The 11,745-nt window shown below is 39.8% G+C and overlaps 1 pseudogene; it reads left to right on the top strand.

Moving 5' to 3' along the window:
- Positions 1-9,773: 9,773 nt before the first annotated feature.
- On the top strand, positions 9,774-9,867 carry LOC125417710 (small nucleolar RNA SNORA70; annotated as a pseudogene).
- The last annotated feature ends 1,878 nt before the right edge of the window (positions 9,868-11,745 follow it).

The raw sequence follows: 11,745 nt of genomic DNA, 5'->3' as shown, positions 1-11,745 counted from the left end.
TTTTATTTGGAAGACTCAATGAAAATATGAAAATACAAGCCATGAGATGTCCACAATAATATTTGCAAAACCTCGAATGAAAGGCATGCATGCATAATCTATAACAAGCACCCAAAACTCAATAATACAAATAACCTGATGAGAAGGCGAAAGATTTGAATAAACTTTCACTAATAAAGACTGCATTGGAAATAACACAACAAAGAGGCTCATTATTAGTCACTGGGGAAAGCACGTTAAATTCCTATATTAGAACATGCCACCATATAACTATTAAAACGGGCAATATAACATGATTCTGTCTAGAAAGAAGAGAAGCAGGGGAGAAGGTAAAATGTCTTGCAGACATGTATGGAGGACACATGAAGCAACTGAATGTCCATTTACTATAATGGTTTACCATTTACTACGCCACACAACAATGGCTGGAAATGCAGTGTGGTCTGGCTACTATGGGCAACAGTTTAATAATTCTTTATAAAGCTAGGTGTACACATATCAGCTACACCAGCAATTCCACACTGCGGAATTTATTCCAACAAAATAAAAACATACCTCCCAACGAAATTAGCCCACACATCTCTATACAGGTTTTATTCATAGTTTTCAAAAAACTGGAAGCAATCCATATGTTCATCAGTGGCAAATGGAAACTCAAGGTGGTATGTCCTGTGGGGGGGACAGTAGGAAGGAGAAGTAGGGAACTGTCAATGGGCCTTCAGTGGCAAATTCCCAAGTTGCTCCATAAGGTCAAAGAAACAAGGCACAAAAGCCTCCCTCCCCTATTGCGTGGTGCTCCAGAAATGACGAAGCTACACGGGGCAAAAACAGTTCATTGGTTCTCTGGGTTCAGGGTAGGTCAGTTATGACCTGCAAAAGGAAGGTTGGAAATATGTTCGCTGTGGCAATTCTTGATCCCGGGTGTGCTGTGGCGACTTCTGCCAGAGCTCAGTGAACTGTTCACATTGCAGAGCCCTAGAGCTTAACCCTCTCCGTTCCAAACGCTGTGTCCTTCAGTCCACAGTGAAAGGAGCTCTCACTGCTGGTAAACATGGTTTCTTTCCTTGATGCCTTGTGGAGCCTCTGGTCTTTGTAGAAAATACTTCAAAAAAGATTAAAAGGGATCACAGATTACAGATCACTCAGTAAAAGGATGACAACCATTCTCTGAAGTAAGACAAGAGGCCACCCTAGGAGAATATGAATGTATCTCGATTTTGCTTTCCAAGACTTAAAAAAAAAGTACATTTATTTATGTATTGTGTGTGGACGTGTGTAACATGAGGGCCGGCTTGTTGGGGTATCTGTCCCGCCCGGTACTCCACAGCCAGCAAACCCCAAAGAAAATCACACACAAGACTCCATAAGATTATAAACTGATTGGCCCAATAGGTCAGGCTTATTATTAGTCCTTGTAACTTATATTAATCCATTATCATTATCTATGTTAGCCATAATGGCTCCGTACCTTTCTCAGCTGGGCAAGTTACATGCTGCCTCTTTGGTGGTCTGCGCAGGAGTGGCTGAGAGAGCTTCTGCTTCCAGAATACTCCCAGTCTCTTTGCTCCACCCCTACTTCCTGTCTGGCTTTCCTGCCTATACTGCCTGCCTGGCCAATCAGCGTTTTATTAAAATATGATTGACAGAATACAGATAATTCTCCCGCACCAGACGTGCACTCGCTTGCAGATATGAAAGGTAGGCGACTTATTCCTCCTACTGTGTAGGTTCCAGGAATGGAACTCAAGTGACAACAAGCACTCTTGTTGATTTGTCACCTGCGCTCCCTGAGACTTTCTCAGGGAACACTAACCAAAGCAACTGTTGCCAGAACACCTGGAGGGGCTGGAGAGATGGATTTGTGGTTAAAAGCACATACTGCTCTTGTAGAGGATCCAAATTCAGATTTCAGCATCCATCATGAGGCATTCATAACTAACTACCTGTAGCTTCAGTTCCAGGGAGATGTGATGCCTCTGACCTTCACACACACACACACATAGACACGCACACATGCATGCACACACTCACACACATGCACACACACACACATACACTTTAAAAATAATACTAGTAGTTGAGTGGTGGTGGCACAAGCGTTTAATCCCAGCACTTGAGAGGCAGAGGCAGGTGGATCTTTGTGAGTTCGAGGCCAGCCTAGTCTACACACAGGCTCCAAAACGACACAGAGAAATCCTGTTTTGAAAAACCAAAACAACAACAACAACAAAAACAACAACAACAACAACTTTTTAAAACTGAATAAAAAGCTGGTTGGCCCTTCTTCAGAGGCAGTAAGGCTGACCATGACAGGCACTGTGGACTCCAAGATTCCTGAGGGTAAGGGGAGGGTCGTTATCAAGAGACAGGAGAGTAAGAATATTATCATTGAAACCTTGGAGGATATAACATGGCTGGTGTTATTATAAGATCTCTTAACCAGGCATAGTGGCACAGGCCTTTAATCCCAGCACTCAGGAGGCAGAGGCAGGCGGATCTCTGTGAGTTCAAGGTCAGCCTGGTCTACAAAGTGAGTTCTGAGACAGCCAGAGCTGTTACACAGAGGAAATCTTGTCTCAAAACAAAACAAAAAAATCAAATCAAACCAAACCAAACAAAACCCCGACCTCTAAATGATTCACTTCTGAGTCCCTGAATGCAGTGCCAGGTAGCCCACAAGGTTTTTGTTTAGTTTCTAAGTAGGCACTTGGGATCCACAAAGGGAATCGCACGTGCAACTGCTATAAATGTAACTGAGAAGCTACCTATGTCAGTAGGATCAAAGTTCACGACCTTAGAATTCTTCTGTTTGGTCCATGTGTAAAACACACGCATTTTCTCTGAATGCTTTTCAAGAGCCTTTGGAAATGGAAATGGTGTCTTTGTCATCTCGATGGTACACTCGAGGAAAGTGAGACTTAGAGAAATCATCTGTAGCCCAAGAGCATAAGAAAGGAGCAGGCGGGATGACGGGCTGAGCCCAGTTTGCTTGCTCCTCATTCTCTCCCACCGCCATTCATTCAGGAAATTCTTATGGGCCATCTATCATGAGCCAGGCACTTCCCTGATAAAAGGTCTCTTTGCACTGGCTGCTCTTCCAGAGGTCCTGAGTTCAATTCCCAGCAACTACACGGTGGCTCACAACCACTTGTAATGAGATCTGGTGCCCTCTTCTGGCCTGCAGACAGAACACTGCGTACATAATAAATAAATCTTTAAAAAAACCAAAAAACAAAACCCAAAACATTAATAAAAAAATAAGGGCTCTTTATAAGAACAGCAAAGTAAAAGGTAACCATTTTTATAATCCATTTTATAAATCCTTTCAACTTCAGCCAATGCAGAGAAGGCCCTGTAGCTTATTTGTGTAACTTTATGGTGATCTTCACTATTATTAAGATAAAAGTTAACTTTTTAAAAAAGTTAGGAAAATCTTCTGTTAAAAAATATTGGCATACCTTTGGATGAATGCTGTCTAAAAAGGTTTTAAATACTCCTTTTCAATAAATTTTATTATAACTGCTTGCTAATAGAAAAACGATATTCTACTTAGAACTGAAAATAAACCCTAACACTGAAAATTGCCACTTTATAGTGTTGTAGAATGTTATTTTAAGATGTGTTACATTTGTTTATGCTGTGGAACATTTGTTTAATGATGCAAAGATCTGTTGCATTCTTTTATGTTACATTTGTTTAACTCTATGAAGCTGTGACACTTTGCCTATCTAAAACACCGGATGGTCTAAAAAAGTGTTGAACAACTTATAGCAAGGCAGGAGAAAAGATAGGTGGGGCTGGCACACAGAATAAATAGGAGGAGAAATCTGGGAGAAAAAGGAACAAGAAAGAAGAAGAGGAGGACATCAGGGGCCAGCCACCCAACCGTCTAGCCGGCCACCACCCAGCCACCCAGCATCCAGCCACCCAGCATCCAGCCACCCAGCCAGGTATGGAGAAAGAGTGGAAGTAAAATATACAACAAACAGGAAGAAAAGGAAAAATCCCAGAGGCAAAAGGTAGTTGGGATATGTAGTGATATTTTGTTTGTGCTTTAATTAAAAAAAGCTTGCCTGACATTTAGAGTACAGAGCTAGCCACGAGTTAGCTACAGAGGCTAGGCAATGGTGGCACCTCCAATCCCAGGACTCAGAAGGCAGAGGCAGAAGGAGCTCTGTGAGTTTAAGGACACCCTTGTTTACACAAGATCAATCCAGTCTGAAAGAGAATCAGAGTCAGATGGTGGTGGCTCAAACCTTTAATCCCAGAACTAGGGAGGTGGAGACAGGAAGGCATATGACTGGGCAGAGAGAGGAATATAAGGCAGGAGGGGACAGGAGGTCACAGCATTCAATCTGAGGATTCCTGGAGACAGGATCGCCCATTCGGTCTGAAGAATTGGCAGAGGTAACAACTAATGGCTGGTTGCTATGCTTCTCTGATTGTCAGGTAAACTTTATTTTTTAAAGCACAAACAAAATATCACCGCAGAGATAATTTAAGAAAAGCTGACAAGAAACAAGCCAAGCTAAAAACTAGGCAGACAGCCCCCCAAAAACAAGGAGTCAAAGAGAAAAAAATAACTAACAACAACATTGTATTTTCCTTAATAATAAATCACATAATTATTCAAGCATGTTTAACAAAAATTTGATAACTTTCCCCTAGGAGAATGGTGAGCTATTATAATGCACAAAGTTGTGACGGCTGCCATGACGGCTGTTCCTGGATCAGTTGGGCTACGTCTGGAATGAGCTACACTCCAGAAGTGGAGGACACGTTGTGAGAGCGTTTCTGCTTGCTTTGAAGTGGGTGGACATAGGCTTTTGATCCAGATCTGGAGGCTGGATGACACACCTTTAATCTCGGCCACACCTTCTTCTGGAAGTCAAGGACTTGGAAGAAGGACAGTTTTGCTCTTTGCTTGGTTGCCCTCACCTTGCTAACACATCCACTCTTCACGGGCATCAGAGCTTACTTCTTCGAGATTCCAGCATATATAGACCAGCAACTGAGGTACCCAGTCTTGTGCGGACTGAGCAGCTACTAGATTCTTGAACTTTCTGTTCATTTATATATATGTATGTATATATATATATAAATTAATTTTTATATATTATAAATTAATTTATATATACACATACACATATATGTATATATATATATATAAATTAATTAAGTTTTGTGTCTCTAGAGAACCCTGACTAGTGCAGCCATTCTCTTGTTACCATGTTTTATTTAGTTAGGATGGAGATTTCAATATGTTTGCTTATCTCAGTCCCCGGGACCCACATGGTAGAAAGAGAGAATCCTCACCAGTGAGTTGGATTTCCACACGACACACTGGGCCCTAAGCAAATGTGATTTAAAAATGATGGCAGATATGACGGCTCATGTACAAGTCTACAGCCTGACTTAGCTGAACCCAGATAGAAGGGGAGTGGGAGAAGCGCCTTTATAAGCCGTCCTCAGCTCCGCATGGGCACAGAATACAAATGTCTACACACAGATCATCTGTACTCTCACACACTAAAAATAAATAATTTTTAATTAAGTATTGACATAGGCAAAACTATACAAAATTCCGATGCCAATTCTATAAAGTAGCTTTCTTTTTTTCTTTCTTTCTTTCTGATGAATTTTCTTTCTCTTATTTTTTCCTTTTATTAAAAATTGATTTTTTTTCCTCACATAATATATCCTGATTATGGTTTCCCTCTCTTTGCTCCTCCCTCCCAGTTTCTCCCCCCCACCATCCACTCCCTTTCTGCCTCTCATTAGAAAAGAACAGGCTTCAAAGATAAAGTATAATAAGGTAAAACAAAAACTAACACATTGGGATTGAACAAAACAAATAAGCAGAAAGAAGAGAGGTCAAGAGAAGGTACAAGAAACAAGAGACCTGCATGTTCACACTCTCAGGAATCATGTAAAACACTAAACTGGAAGCCATAACATATACACAGTGACTTATTGCAGACCGGTGCAGACTCTGTGCATGCTGCCTCATCTGAGCTTCGGTCACGTTGATTTAGAAAGCCTTGTTTTCTTGTGTCCTCCATCCCTTCTGGCTCTTTCAACTCTTTTTTGCCTTCTCTTCTGCGAGTTTCCCTGTGGTCTGAGAGAAGGGATTTGATGGAGACATCCCTTTGAGGGCTGAGTTGAAACAGCTTTTTTTTCTTTCCTTCCTTCCTTCCTTTCCTTCTTTCTTTCCTTTTCTATCCTTCTCTCTCTCTCTCTCTCTCTCTCTCTCTCTCTCTCTTTCTCTCTCTCTCTCTCTTTCTCTCTGTCTCTGTTTTCGAGACTAGGTTTCTCTGTGTAGCCCTGGCTGTCCTGGAACTTGATTTGTAGACCAGGCTGGCCTCAAACTCACTGAATCAGTCTGCCCCTGCCTCCTGAGTGCTGGGATTAAAGGCATGCACCATCACTGCCAGGCCTGGAACTGCTTTTTTAAATTATTTTTTTTTTCATTTCAAGACAAGGGCTTCTCTGTATAGTCCTGGCTGTTCTAGTATTCGCTTTGTAGACCAGGCTGGACTTGAACTCAGAGATCCACCTCTCTCTGCCTCCTGAGTACTGAGATTAAATGTGTGTATGACCACACCTGATTTAAAATATTTATTTATTTAGATGAATCTTGTATAGCTCAAGCTGGCTTCAAATTCTCTATGTAGTTGAGAAAGACCTTGAGTGCTTAGCCCTCCTGCTTCTGACTCCACGTGCTGAGATCACAGGATGGATCCCAACACCTGTGTCTCCACAGGCTGAGATCACAGCATGGAGATGGATTCCCCACATCTGTGTCTCCACATGATGAGATCACAGGATGGATCCCCACATCTGCATCACCACGTGCTGAGATCACAGCATGCTTTGTGAGATGCTGAAGATTAAACCTGGAACTCTGTACATGCTAAACCAGCACTCTGCCAACTGAGCCGCATACTTGGCTTTATTTGTAAGTGCTGGGACTTTCTCTGCTCGGGGAGGGGGGGGGTTGCTGTACAAATCATACACTCATTGAGCTGTACTCGAAGCCCTGGTGACGTCTTTCTTTTTAAAGATTTATTTATCTTTACCTTTTTAAATGTGTATTGGTGTCTTGTCTGCATGCATGTTTGTGCAACATGTGCATGCAATGCCCGCAGAGGCCAGAAGAGGGTGTGTGATCCCCTAGAACTGGGGATCAGAAGGTTTGTGAACCCCTTTGCTGGGCTGGGAACAAACTGCTTGTCCTTTGAGAGAAGCTGGTGCTCTTACAATCACTGAACCCTTTCTTCCACCCACTGAGACTTTTTCTAAAAACCATGTTAGGAATCATATTGATATTGTGTGTTTAAAACTGACTAAGATTGAACACTATTTTCTAGAATTCTAATAAAGGGAACTAAGAGAAAAGGCTTAAGCAAGTACAATTAGCTTGTCTTTAAATCATTTACGTCAATGGACAGACACTTGTGACTGAGGTAAATATTTGAGTCTGTTACTTTTGACACATGCTGCCCCCTCCACGTGGCAGGATGTTTGCTTTCGAAATGACTACTCTCCTATAGTTGCTCTTGATTTTAATTTAACAGACTATTATTATGACTCAACTTAAACATTAAATGTCACTGTTTCTATAAACAGACAAATATTGATCATAGCAACTTAGAAATAAAGAAATAAAAAATAAACTGTAAATTAACTTAAAAGTATCAGTTTGAAGAATCTCTTTTTATCATTGGTTAAAATAGTTCACAAAAGATGTAGCCTTATATTTTATTTACATTCATTTTGTTACCAAAACAATCTAAGGTAACTTCCAAAAACTATATAAAATGTATGTAGAATATTTTTTTCTGTGGTTATTACTAACAAATAAAAAAATCAGTATTTCCCAAAATTTCTAGTGCATACTACTAAAAGAAAGGCTTATTTAAATGTTTTTCTTTAGATTCATTGTTTTATGTGTTTGAGTGTTCTGCTTGCATGTGTACATGTGTGCCCCATGCCTGATGCCGAAAGTGATCAGAAGAGGGCATTGGATCTCTGGAACTGGAGTTATGGATGGTTGGGAACCACCATGTGAGTGTTGGGAATTGAACCCAGCTCTTAACTGCTGAGCCATCCCTCCAGCCCAAGAAATACAGGCTTGCAAAAGAGAATGCACAGTGTCTAAAGTAATTTATGGAATAAACCTGTCCTTTTCATTGTTACCTGTGGTCTTATGAAACTATTCTTCATTTTTACCACAAACACATGTATGACACTATTATTATTTTAGAAAAACCAATGATTTTCTTCTACTATTTAAGAAATATATATATTTATATGTTATACTTGGGATTATATATGTTTATATATTATATATCATATATATTATATTTGGGCTTTATTTAAAATTCTCTGTCTTGAGTTAAGAAAAGTTTATAAGGGCCAGGCATGGTGGTGTATGCCTTTAATCCCAGCACTTGACAGGCAGGGCCAAGCAGATTTCTGACTTTGAGGCTAGCCTGGTCTACATAGTAAATCCCAGCACAGCTGGGGCTACACAGAGAAACCCTGTCTCAGAAATATAAATAAATAAGTAAATGAAAATAAAAAATTAAGAACACTTCACTGTTTTTTAGAGAAGCAAAGTAAAGCTTATGAAAATTCAGAGTGTCCAGGATCTCTCCACTCCCATACATACCCATTCATCCATATTATTTCTTGGCCTGTATTTTCTTTTTTTTGATTTTTTGAGACAGGGTTTCTCTGTAGCTTTGGGGCCTGTCCTGGAACTAGCTCTTGTAAACCAGGCAGGCCTTGAACTCACAGAGATCCACCTGCTCTCCTGTATTTTATAGAGAACTGTAAATAAGATTTGAATTGTTATCTAATGATGATTTAAAGGTACTCCAAATGATAAAAAAAAAAGCCTGTGGAGTTGAATAATTACATAACTACTGGTAACAGAAGTTCAAGTTTCTAATTTCATGGACTAAATTGACTATATAATATAATGACTATATAATACAATTCTTCATTTTACCCTGTTAACAGTTAACAATATTTTCTTGGTATTTTATTACATTAAAAAATTTTTATGGGTCTGGAGATGTAGTTCGGTGGCAGAGTACTTGCCTAGACTTCAAGACCGTCAGTTTGAACCTGAACTCCAGACAGGAGAAGAAAAAAGAGAAAAAAAAGGAAAAGATTTTGTAAACTTTGTTTCAACCCAATCCCTTTCCTTAAAATACAGATGAAAATGCTTGCACTGACCATGCTTGCACAGAGACTTCTAGCCTGGGTTTGGGACTTGTGCTTACTTAGCAAACACATGACCCTGGATAAATCTCCAGGAGAACAAAGAAAACAATTCCAATCTAGACTGCAACATTTGAAAAAAAAATTACATCGTATTTTAAACCTTAATAAACCAATGAAACTAAGAGAAAAAGAACTGAGTGCAGGGGAAGAAACAGTAGGAAAGATGTATCTGTTTTTGTGGTGCTTGTTTCTCAACAGTCAAAAAAATTGTTTTGAAGTTATTATAACCATGCAAAGGTTGTTCAGAAAAATTTTATCCATGATGAAATGTGAGAAATGTAAGAAAGTGGAGACACTAAAGTTTTCTAGAAATTACTTTTTTGGTTGAATTCTTTACAAAATTGTTTCAAGTCTATGTTTTATTCTGGAAGGAGAAGTAGAATATGCATTTTGTTGAAAACATATTCATTAACAATCATAATTAAAATGTTAAGTTCTCGACCAGTATTATTTTAAATTGTATATGTATTTCAAACGTTATAAAACTTTTATCCACTGTCAGCAACAGTCTCCTTGGTAATGTATATAACCTGTTGCTTCTATGGGCTGCTCTAAAGCACCTTGGACACCTAGGCAAGGTCATCAAATCCATCTTCGTTAAGCTGCAGAGGGCAGACTTGTGAGGGAGGTTCTTCACAGAGTCAAGTTCCCAACAGAAGATCCACGTCTCGCAGAAGTGGGGCTTCAGCAAGCTTCATGTAGATGGACTTGAAGATATGGTCGCCAAGCTCATCCCTGATGGCTTTGGGGGTCAAATACACCCTACCCCCATTATATCATGGTTCCCCGGAAAGGCAAGCTCTGCACCCCTGAGGGCTTCCACTGCTGAATTCTACACCCCACCAAAGAATGCTCATGAGTAAATCTCACATCTGTTCTGGAAACAAACAAACCTTTTTTCTGGACCTTTCTTTGCCAAGCTCTTTCAGTATCATTTGCATTTTTGTGGGTTTGTTTTTAGCTGTGTTAGGGATCCGATCTAGGGCCTTGCATGCACTCAGCAAGTGTTCTGTTGCTGAGCTACAGCCCCTGTCTCTTTTAAAATTTAGTTTTCTTTTAAATGCTTATTTTAAGTGAGTTCAAAGTACATTTAACATAGTCTTTTTAGTGTTTATAATGCATTTAATTCAAACCATCCTTTCTCCATGTAATGTTCCTGCTGGAATGTATCAATTGATAAGTGAATATAGGCAATTCCTGCAGTTTATAAGCAAGGACAGAGTCTTGTTATCTGAGTTTTCATCTATAAAACATTCCTTTTCCTTTTCTCGGTTTGTTTTGATTTTCTTTTGAAAACTTAATTTCCTTGGTTAAAATAAATGAAACTATTTACATTCTAATTTTAATATGTGAAAAGCATACTCTCAAAATGCAAACTTTAAAAATTATTACTATAGGCTTATTTGTTTGTGTTTTGCTGGAATTCATGGATCTGATCAAAACTCCAATTTCTGAGGTCTGAGAATATATCTAGCAGCCAAGAGGGAAGATATGGTCAGACAGGCCTGTTGTGGTTAAGATGTGGAACACCTGGAAACCAAACGGCTTCTGAACAGTGCAGTTGCTGACCCTGCTCTGTGGGAATTAGTGCAGCTAAGGAAGTCTTAAGGGAAGATAAACCTAGTTGATCTTTCTCCTTCCCATTTACACCCACTTCTTACTTTTAATTCTCTCTCTTCCTTTATCTCTTAAAGATATCTTAACAATGTAGTGGACAGGCTGACTCCAGACTTGTCCCCACGTGTCTGCGTCTCAGTTTTACCCTCTCAGCTGAATCACCCATCAGTGATGTGGGAAATTGAAGTTGTAATCTTCATAATTCAAGCACGCATGTGTGCTCGCGCGCACATACACATACACACACAAACAGAGAGTGAGAGAGAGAGAGTCAGAGATAGAGAGAGGCAGAGAGAGAGAGAGACAGAGAGACAGTGAGACAGAGGGACACACAGAGACAAAGACAGAGACAGAGAGACACACAGAGACAGAGACAGAGAGAGACAGAGAGAGAGGCAGAGAGACAGACAGACACACAGAGACAGAGAGACACACAGAGACATAGAGTCAGAGATAGATAGATAGAGAGAGAGAGAGAGAGAGAGAGAACCCTGCTATTGAGGGCCTATGTTCATTGTCTAAGTAGAGTATTTAATCTATTTTCTAGAATTTGCTAGATGACTGACCAACTCCTAATTGCCACAGCTGTTCACGGGTGATAGAAATAAGATTGATGTTGTTTCAGGAGTAAACTTGCTTTTAATATCTTTTTTTAAAGGTAAGTAGCTGTCACTTAGGCCACTTGATGAGTTTAAAGACAACTTAGTGTTTCCCATTTGTGCAGAAATTCCAAGACATAGAATTCAATCCATTCTTTTCTCCTTGGATGATGCACACATATTCTCTTTCTCATTTCTTCCTAGTTCCCTCACCTTTAACTTAAAATTTGCCTTC

This window comes from Myodes glareolus, chromosome 14, assembly GCF_982192425.1.
Source record: "Myodes glareolus chromosome 14, mMyoGla1.1, whole genome shotgun sequence".
Taxonomy (NCBI): domain Eukaryota; kingdom Metazoa; phylum Chordata; class Mammalia; order Rodentia; family Cricetidae; genus Myodes; species Myodes glareolus.
The sequence above is the reverse complement of the archived record's forward strand: the minus strand, read 5'-3'. Positions and strand labels throughout refer to the sequence as shown.